An 11,299-nucleotide genomic window follows, 5' to 3' on the forward strand; every position below is an offset into this window, starting at 1 on the left:
CCACTCTCCAACTATGCTGGTTTTTTGTTTGTTTGTTTTTTCACATTATGAGCAGTTTATCTCCTGTGGCAGTGAAGGTTCCTAGAGATTTCAAATACAGGAAGGTGTGTTGCTTGAGTAAAACTGAAAAGTTAAAATGTAGAAAAGAAATAGGGGACTTTAAGATTAGCATCAACTTAAATCCACACTTGAGATATTACCTGGCCCAACAATCAGGACCACCAGAGTAAAGCTGAAGCATGAAAGACATGTCTGGAAGGGCCTGGGGCCACGGGATCCTGACCAGACACAAGGATGCTGCCAAGGCAGAGGAGAGGAGGCAAAGAACTTAGTTTTTCCATTACTTCTGTCCTTCTGTGTCCAATATATGCTTCCTACTAGCCAAACTTAGCTACAAACCCAAAAGCAGTGGAGGCTGGGGAAGGCAATTTTCTGAGATATCACAAAGCAGGAGTGGGGAGTGGACATGGGAGAACAGAGGTAGGTGACAGGCACAGCACCACTTTCAAGTTCAACACTTCTCTATCAATCCAAAGGTCCTTATTAAAATAGCAGGCATTTCCTTATCTGAGACATTCTCTCACACATTTTCTTTTAAACAACATACATTTAAAACTTGGTGTCCTGTTAATGCCTATACTGTTCTCACTGAACTTTCCATTTATTGAGGGGAAAATTTTTGATTTTTTTTTTCCTGTTGTTTCTCCAGCCTCTAGCACTAGACATTGCCATTAGGGGGCACTAGATCAATGTTTGCTGAAAGGCAACCTTAGATTGTTCAGTTTAGTGTTGGGAGCTATTTCACTTTATTTACCAGCAGTCTCTGAGGCTGCCTTAGGTCAGACTTTTACCTCCCCTTTCCCTGCCAGCACCTCTAATTACTTGTTCTATTGGTATTTGTCAAGAATCAACAAATCTTTGCCCTTCCTCTCTGTTACCATCCAAACTGATATGTTTAGGGAGCTATTCTTAGATATTAAGTGAAGTAAATGCAGTTTAAGAAAAAAAAAAAAAACTGGAAAGTAGTGTTTTTTGTTTTTTAAAAAAAAGCCTATATTTGATTTCGGGATCATTATGTAATCTATTTGCTAAGATTTTTATTAATACTTTGAAAATGTACATTAAGCTGATATATTTTTAGTGAGAGGGGACCTCAAAATAATGACTAATGGATTTCCGCAAGTAAATAGTTGGTATGATGTTTTCATGTTGAACATGTCAAAAAGGATCTTTAGTTTAAAGTATGCATATACTTACTAATCTGTATGTGATATGTACTGCTTTAAGTGGTGTTATTTCAATTGTGAACAAGACCTGAGTAGTTAGTCTAGTAGGAACAATAAGACAACTATAAAATGGAATGTAGCACATCCAATACTGTCATACAGACAAGATAGTTTTAAGATAGATATATGTGCAAATAAAATTAAACAGTAAGGAGCAGTATCCTGCAGTTGGTGTGAGAGGAATGTTAGTCACTGCCTTTTGTGGAATCTTTCAGGTTAAAAAAGAATCTTCATCTAGAGACACATTGTCCCAGTGAGTTCAAAGTCTACCTTTGGACAACATCAACCAGAAAACAAACAACTTTTGGACCTCCACAATAGAAATTTTTCAGTTTATGGAAAATAGCTCTCAGAATTCCCATACATAAAATTGCCTCAAGGAATCACATATAGATTCAGTCTAACTATTGTGTGACATGTGTTCCTAAAATATGTCTCACTGTATAACTATCACAATAGAAATTACAAAACTAGAAATAATAATACATTACATCTTCTAGTTGTATTAGGGAAATGTATACTTTGCCAGTGGTACAGAAAGAGATAGCCTGTCTTTATTCACTTAGTCTGAGAGGTATCTAATAGACATCTATGTCTCACAGTTCTAAAAGTTTAAGGCACCAGCAGATTTGGTGGGAGCATTTTCTGGTTTGTAGACATATCCTTCTCACTGGATCCTCACACAGTAAAGGAGAATGAGCAAGGGATCTCTCTGGGTTCTTTTTTTATACAAGCACTAATAACATTCATGAGGACACAGCCCTAATGATCTCAGCACCTCTGAAAGGCCCTACCTCCTGACATCACTGTCTTGAGAAAATGGTTTTCAACATACAATTTTATTTTATTTCTTTATTGGGGAATTAATGTTTTACATTCCATAGTAAATACAATAGTTTGTACATGCATAACATTCCCCAGTTTTCCATATAACAATACAACCCCTACTAGGTCCTCCGTTATCCTTTTTGGACCTGTATTCTTCCCCACCCCCACCCCAGAGTCTTTTACTTTGGTGCAACATGCCAAATCCAGTTGAGGTTCTACTTGTGTTTTCTCTTCTGATCTTGCTTTTCAACTTCTGCCTGAGAATGAGATCATCCCATATTCATCCTTCTGTTTCTGAATTATTTCACTTAACATGAATTTTTCAAGGTCCATCCAAGATCGGCTGAAAACAGTGATGTCACTGTTTTTAATAGCTGAGTACTATTCCATTGTGTATATATACCACAATATGCTCAGCCACTCATTTTTTGTTGGACACCTGGGTTTCTTCCAGGTTTTGGCTATTACAATTTGTGTTGCTAAGAACATATGTGTACATAGATCTCTTTGGATGTGTGTGTTGGGTTCCTAAAGATCCCCAGGAGCAGAATTGCAGGATCCTAGGGTAGGTCCATTTCTAGCCCTCTGAGAGTTCTCCCGACTGTTCTCCACAGAGGCTGGACCAATTGACATTCCTACCAGCAGTGTAGGAGAGTTCCTTTGACCCCACAACCTCTCCAGAATTTGCTGCTGTTAACTTTTCTGATGTATGACATTCTCACAGGAGTGAAGTGGTATCTCATTGTTGTCTTGATTTGCATTTCTCTGACAGTCAAAGACTTGGAGCATTTTTTCATGTGTTTCTTGGCTTTTTGGATCTCTTCTATAGTGAATATTCTGTTCATGTCCTCTCCATATTTTTGGATGGGGTTATTTGTTTTCTTGTAGTTTGGTTATTAGCCTCTTGTCTGATGTATGGCATGTAAAATTTTTCTCCCATTCTGTGAGGGGTCTCTTGGTTTGGGTAGTGATTTCTTTTGCTGTGCAGAAGCTTTTTAATTTGATGTAGTCCCATAGGTTTATGCTTGCATTAGTCTTCTTTGTAGCTGAAATATGTCTTTAAAAGTGATGCGGAAAAGAGTTCAGCCAATATTTTCCTCTAAGTATTTGATAGTTTCTGGTCTAACATCCAAGTCCTTGATCCACTTGGAATTTACTTTTGTGTTTAGTGAAATATAGTGTTTCAGTGTCATACTTCTGCATGTTTCAACCCATTTTTTTCCAACACCATTTGTTGAAGAGACTCATCTTTCCACATTTAATAATCTGGGCACCTTTGTCAAAGATTAGATGTCCATAGGTGTTGGGGCTTACTTCTGGGCTCTCAATCTATTCCACTGGTCAGTGTGTTTATTCATGTTCCAGTAACAAGCAGTTTTGATGACAATGGCCCTATAATACAGTTTGAGATCTGGCAGTATGATGCCTCTCTCCAGTTCTGTTCTTTCTTCTCAAGATTGTTCTGGCAATCGTAGGTCTTTTCTGGTTCCAGATAAATATTTGTAGCATTTGTTCTATTCTCCAAAAAATGTGGTTGGGATCTTGATGGGGATAGCATTAAATTTGTAGATAGCTCTGGGTAGTATATTCATTTTGAGGATGTTAATTCTTCTAACCCATGAACATGGACTATCTTTCCACTTCTTTGTGTCTTTTTCAATTTCCTTGAGTAATGACTCATAATTTTCATTATACAAGTCTTTCACTTCTTTGGTTAGGTTTATTCCTAGATATTTTATTGTTTTGTTGCTATAGTAAAAGGAATTGATTTCTGGATTTCATCTTCTTCTAACTCAGTGTTTGCATAGAGGAATGCCACTGACTTTTGAATGTTAATTTTGTAGCCTGACACCTTACTGTACTGCCTGATGATTTCCAAAAGCTTCTTGCTGGATTCCTTAGGTTTTTCTATGTATACTGTCATGTCATCTGCAAATAGGGAGAGTTTTATTTCTCTTCCAGTCTGTATCCCTTTAATTCCTTGCTCCTGCCTGATTTCTATGGCAAGAACTTGCAACACTGTGTTGAGCTATAAAGGTGATATAGTGGGAAACCCTGTCTAGTCCCTGATCTGAGGGGAAATGCTTCCAGTTTTGCACCACTGAATATGATGATGGCTGTAGGTTTGGTATATATAGACTCCACTATCTTCAGGAATTTTCCATCTATTCCCATTTTTTGCAGTGTTTTGGTCATGAAGGAATATTGTATTTTGTCAAAGGCTTTCTCTGCATCTATTGATATGACCATGTGGCTTTTGGTCTTGCTTTTATTGATGTGTACATCACGTTGATTGATTTATGTATACTAAACCAAACTTGCATCCCTGGGATAAACCCCTTCTAGTCATGATGAACAATCTTTTTAATATACTACTGTATCCGGTTGGCTAGAATTTTGTTCAATATTTTAGCATCTATGTTCACCAGATATATTGGTCTCTAGCTTTCTTTTTTGATTGTGTCCCTGTCTGCTTTTGGTATCAGAGTGATGTTGGCTTCATAGAAACTGGAAGGGAGTATTCCAGAATCTCCAATCTTCTAGAAAACTTTTAAAACTAGAGGTATTCTTCTTTGAAGGTTTTATAAAATTCATCTGTAAAACCATCTAGTCCAGGACTTTTATTTTTGGGAAGGTTTTTGATACCTATTTCAATTTTATTAGCTCTGATGGGCCTGTTCATATTATCTAGTTCCTCTTTATTTAATTTTGGAAGTTTGTAGGTATCTAGGAAACTGTCCATTTCTTCCAGGTTCTCTAGGTTGGTGGCATATAGTTGTTCATAGAAGCCTCACATGATACCAACTTTTGAAGGACCCATGAAAGTTCTAACTATAGCAAAGCTCAATAGTAATATTAGCACAGGACTGCGGAAATATCATAATGGTTATGCAAAAACTTTCATGCCTGAGGCTCTGAGATGCCAGATTCCATCTTCAGCACCAACATAAACCAGAGTTAAGCAGTGCTCTGGTCTTTCTCTCTGTATCTATCTCATTAAATAAATACATAAATATAAACAAATAATTAAATAGACAAGTTTATACAAATAAGTAAATAGACAAGTAAATCAAACAATAAGTAAGTAGAAATGTTAGCATTTTACACTCATTGATTGGTTAAATACAAAAACACTTATTTTAGAAAAAGACAGTGTTTGAGGGCCAGGTGGTGGCGCACCTGGTTAAGTGAACATGTTACAATGCACAAGTACCCAGGTTCAAGTCCCAGTCCCCACCTGCAGGGGGAAAGCTTCACAAGTGGTGAAGCAGTGCTGCAGGTGTCTCTCTGTCTCTCTCTTGATGTCTCCATTCCCTCTTGATTTTTGGCTGTCTCTATCAAATAAATAAATATTTTTTAAAAACTTAAAAAAGAATAAAAAATAAGACAGTGTTTATGAAAGTGGGATTTGATAATGCCTATAGTGTGTGAATGCTCCTTTATAAAGGGGCAAAAGGAGAGCTGAATAAAATGTGATAAGCTGGAGCCTCCAAATGAGACACAGTGAAGAATGGAGGGAGCTGGTAGATGTATGTGTGCTGGGAGTGTATGTGTGCGTGTGCGTGCGCACGTTTGTGTTTTTGCATATCTGCTCCCAGCTGACTATGATTTTGAGCTCACATAATCTTTTCATTGACAAAATTATGCATAAAACACAACATTTGCATTATCAAAATTCTTCTCTACTACACGGATCACATTAGAACAGATTTAGAATCATAAAACAATGTTTATAACAGAGCTGACTGTAATTCAAATGTGAGTTTAAAAGTAATTTAAATATACTAGTAGAAGGAAGAAGTCTTACTTGACAGTAGAGGCAAGCTAATACTCCAGATCTCCCTTATCAACCTGTCACTTCCACCTGGGCATTTAAACTATAATCCAGCAGCCCTACCCCCTTCCACAGACTACAGTGTCAGTTTCAGCCATCTCCAACAGCTAATATTTAGAAATAACATAAGAAAGTTATACTCAAAAAAAATTTTGTTAAAGAAAAAAACAAGATGAAAATTAGAAGGCCTGCAATAAAAAATCAAAGAGGTAAAGGCAACTGAAACACAGTTAAAGACAAATTTATCCTGATAATGAACCATGTTAGGCACAAATAATATAATATCTCAATATATGAAAATACATATATCTTCATAATGTCATATCTGCCTATGTATATATTAATGACAGCTTTCAGATGCAGAAGACATAGTAGAAATTAACTAATAATAAATAATAATAAATATCAACATAATAATAAAATACCCCAATTAAAAAATACCCCAATTAAAACTTTTTCTTTAACTTTTTTGTAATCTTTTTAAATTATTATCTTTATATACTTATTGGATAGAGACCGACAGAAATCAAGAGGGAAGGGAGAAATAGAGAAGGAGAGAGAGACATCTGAAACCCTGCTTCACCGCTCATGAAGCTTTCCCCCTGCAAGTGGGAACCGGGAGCTCAAACCTGGGTCCTTGCACATTGTAACATGTGCACTCCACCAGGGGTGCCACCACCTGGCTCCTTAAAACATGTTTTAAATATTTTTATTTATTTATTAATAGAGAGAAACAGAGAGAAATTAAAATGGGAGGTGAGATAAAGAGGGAGAGAGACACCTGCAACCCTGCTTCACCACTTGTGAAGCTTTTTCCTTGCAGGTGTAGGCCAGGGTCTTGAACCTGGGTCCTTGTGCACTGCAGTGTGTGTGCTTAACCAGGTGTACTACCACCTGACCCCCCTTAAACTTTTTCTAAATCATATTTACTGGCATGAGAAACCTCATACAATATTAAGAGAAAGTAGAATTTATGATGTTATACATCCTTCATATAGTATAAAACTAATTTTCATTAAAAAAATGGGAATATCCATACCAAGACTTGAAACATATTATTTATAATTTATAGAAATCTCTTCCTTAGTTTTCCATATATGTTCTAAATTTCTCAAAAATGAACTCGGATTGATTGGCCAAAAAAAAAAAAAGAAAATTTAAAATAAAATTTGTAAAAAAAAAATAATAATAACTGTGTAGAAAACCAGCAGAGTAGCTCACCTGGAAGGGAACCTGCTTTGTTATACCCATGACCCAAACTCAACCCTGGTATCCACTGCACTGGGTGCCATACTGTTTTTCACACTCCCACTTTATCTGTCTGTAAAGTTTGCCCAGTGTGGTAAAGCCCTGGGAATTACAACAAGAGAAATAATAGTATATTACATTAAAGTCTATCCTTATCATAACAGTGATAGTTTTTATTAGAAGTATTTGACACAATATGTAAAATGTATTAGTAGTTGACATGTGCTTGAATTATTTTAACAAATTAACATGTCTTCTGTAGATAAGAAGATAATTTTTAATGTTTAAAAACATTTATTTATGTATTTATGAAAGAGAATCAGAGCATCGCTCTGGCACATGTAGCATGGGGGATAGGACTCAGGATCTCTTGCTTACAAGCCTAACAATCTACTATGCCACTTTCAGGGTCATTGATTTTGCTTTAATCAACTTAAATTCATACTGAGGTAACTGTTATGACACCTGCAATATAATTAATGAAGTTTCAGATATCTAAAATGTTTTATTATTATTGATTTCACATTGATTTACAAAATTACAAAGCTTCAAGGGTATAGTCTCACATCTATGAGTCTCACAACTCACCACACCTATCACCAGCTACACTTAACTATGACCACCACCCCCAAACTCGCTCTGTGATAGTCACTATAGTTTTTACCAAATCTAACAGGTCGTTATTTCTTTTTTGAGTTCCTTTAGTTACCTATACTCCACATGTGTGCAAAAACCACTAGGTAGATGCCTTTAACCTCTTATTTCACACAAAATAATCACCTTCAGTTCCACCAATTTCCCCCCTAATGATACACTATAATTTTTTTAAATTTTTTATTTAGGAAAGGAATAATGAACAAAAACATAAGGTAGGAGGGGTACAACTCCACACAATCCCCACCACCCAATCTCCATAACCCACCCCCTCCCATGATAGCTTTCCCGTTCTCTAGCCCTCTGGGAGCATGGACCCAGGGTCGTTGTGGGCTGCAGAAGGTAGAAGGTCTGGCTTCTGTAATTGCTTCCCCGCTGAACATGGGCGTTGACTGGTCGGTCCATACTCCCAGTCTGCCTCTCTCTTTCCCTAGTAAGGTGTGTCTCTGGGGAAGCTGAGCTCCAGGACACATTGGTGGGGTCTTCAATCCAGGGAAGCCTAGCCAGCATCCTGGTGGCATCTGGAACCTGGTGATTGAAAAGAGAGTTAACATACGAAGCCAAACAAGTTGTTGAGCAATCATGGATCCCAAGCTTGGAATAGTGGAGAGGAAGTGTTAGGGAGGTACTCACTGCAAACTCTAGTGTACTTCTGCTTTCAGGTATATATTTTGCAGTAGTTTATGGATACGTGTGCACATAAGCTCTCTCTCACAGAAACTGGTGTATATCTAGGTTATGGGACTTTGTTAGAAAGTGAACTACCTGAGATGAAATTAGAGTGTACTATAAAAGGAAAGGTCTCACCCGAGTAATGAAGCTGAAGGGTTGTCATTCCACACGTGAAGTCTCTGGACACAGTCTGAGGTGAAGCGTGTTGAGGTGGCAATCGTTGCGTTGGTTAGGTGGTGATCGGTGGATGCAATATTATTTGGTTTGGATTGGGAGATGCATACGGGAAAGTGGGCCCTATCCAAGGGTTCCAGGACTGGGGGAAGTAGGGGCTCTATAGTGGAGATGTGAGGTTCCTGCTGTCTTAGGGTTCAAAAAGACAATCGATAGTTAATGTTATCATCACATTTGTTAATTGGGTTAACTTTGAAAAGTCCTTTTGTTATGGTTTTCTGTACAGTATCCAGTATCTTGTGGTGTGCTGTGCTATTGGATGCTTCTAATCTACTTGGTCTAGGCTTTTGAGAGAGTCTGCATATCAAATACACAGCCTATATATTAAAAATATTCAGTTTGTGTTTTGAGAAACTTTGAGACATACAATTTATTTTCCCCCTCTCATTAATTAACTACTGATTTATATGTCTACATTTTGCTAGGAGTGTACATAAACACCATTCCCACCACCAAAGGACTGTGACCCATCCCTCCCACCCACTCCTACCCCCCCCCCGTAATTTTTTAATTGCCTTTCTCGTTATTGAAAGGTTCCTATTCTTTATTCCTCTGGGAGTATGGACCAAAGATCTCTGTATGGTGCAGAAGGTGGGAGGTCTGGCTTTACCAGCAGAATTTTTTTAAAGTATTTATTTATTACCTTTTGTTGCCCTTGTTTTATTACTGTAGTTATTGTTGTTATTGATGTCATCGTCATCGTTCCTAGATAGGACAGAGAAATGGAGAGAGGAGGGGAAGACAGAGAGGGGGAGAGAAAGATAGGCACCTGAAGACCTGCTTCACCACCTGTGAAGCTATTCCCCTGCAGGTGGGGAGCCGGGGGCTCCAACTGGGAGCCTTAAGCGGGTCCTTGCACTACCAGCAGAATTTTTAATGGAGTTTGTTGAATGCTCAACTCCTACCCCTCCTAGTGTTCCTTCAAACCTGATGGTTATTTTTATTCCCAACCCATTTATTTATTTATTTTGAATAGAGATAGAGAAAAATAGAGGAAGAGGAAGATAGAGGAGAGAGACACACTTGCAACACTGACAAAGTTCACTCAACCCAGAGGTGAGGACCAGGAGTTTGAACCTGGGTTCTTGCATGTGGTAATGTGTACTCTCTACAGAGTTCACCACTAGCCAGACACCCACTGACTTCTTTAATACACACAAGTTTCCAAGTGAGAATTTTCTTTTACATTTAGTGAAATTGGGGCTCGGGAATTGTGCAGTGACTCACTTGTGATCACGGATTTACCCCTTTGTGGGACACTAAAGCCTTCGTTTTCCTTTTCCTTCTATGCTCTTTCTCCCTAAAAATCAAAATGTTTCAGGTTCAATAAACTGGTTAGCAGCTACCTGGTCTATGGAGGTTTTCAGTTAATTCAAAGGATAGAGAGGTCTGGAGCTTGGGAGGCTAAGAAAAACCGCTGGATCTGTTCCAAACCAAAGCCCTCTCATGTGCTAGATTAATAAGAGGAAAGTGTTCAGTACACCAAAGCCTGTTTTCTGTATTCTTCAGTGTACTTCACTTCAGATTTTGCAAAACAAGGCAGACATGGTCCTCCTCAGTAACACACCTGACTAAGTTACTGTTTGGAGGAATGCCCAGAAAAGCTGCAATTCTTACTCAGCAGAGCATTTTTTCCTTTAGGATTAAATAGATGTCCCTGGAGCTTTATGGAATCAAATCTCTAGCTGTCCAGAGAGGGAGGGTGGGTAGAAGCTCAAAATAATTTTCTCTGTCAAAGTGTGTATTTGGGATTAATTAATTAATTAATTAATTTTTCCTCAAAGGTTACCTCTGGGACTAGGTGCCTGCACTATAAATCCACTGCTCCTGGAGGCTATTTTTTCCCTTTTGTTGCTCTTGTTGTTTATCGTTGTTGTTGTTGTTGGATAGGACAGAGAGAAATCAAGAGAGAAGTGGAAGACAGAGGCGGGAGAGAAAGACAGACACCTGCAGACCTGCTTCACCACCTGTGAAGCGATTCCCCCCCACCCCCACCCCAAGTAGGATCCTTACTCAGGTCCTTGTGCTTGGCTCCATGTGTGCTTAACCCCCTGCGCTGCCGCCCAGCCCCCAGGTTATTTTATTTGGTGGAACAAATTGCTAGACGAGCAAGCACAAGGCAATAATTAATATAAACAAGTGTTTTTCCCCTCATAGAAATACTCTGAAAATCATCCCAGTAAATCTCATTCAGGTAAATAAAATGTATAGTTACTATGTCAGTTCATTGATCTGTCAGTTTCCAGACATGTATCCAAATGCTTTATAAATATTTACTCATTTTAATTCTTTGACCTTTTGTAATATGTGACAAAGGTGTAACTATCAGCCTGGAGGGCATTAAAGGTTTGCTGTAAGTAGAAAAATGAGCTACAAAAGAAGAGAAAAATTGAAGCTGGGTGGTAGCACACCTGGTTGAGCACATAAAAAAGAGGAAAAGGTGGTGGTGTATAGTGTGTTTGCTATGTTATAAGAAACAGTTGATACTAAACATGCAGATGCTTTCCTCTATATTCATTGTGTAGAGCAGAAAACTTCCTTC

This window comes from Erinaceus europaeus, chromosome 14, assembly GCF_950295315.1.
Source record: "Erinaceus europaeus chromosome 14, mEriEur2.1, whole genome shotgun sequence".
Taxonomy (NCBI): domain Eukaryota; kingdom Metazoa; phylum Chordata; class Mammalia; order Eulipotyphla; family Erinaceidae; genus Erinaceus; species Erinaceus europaeus.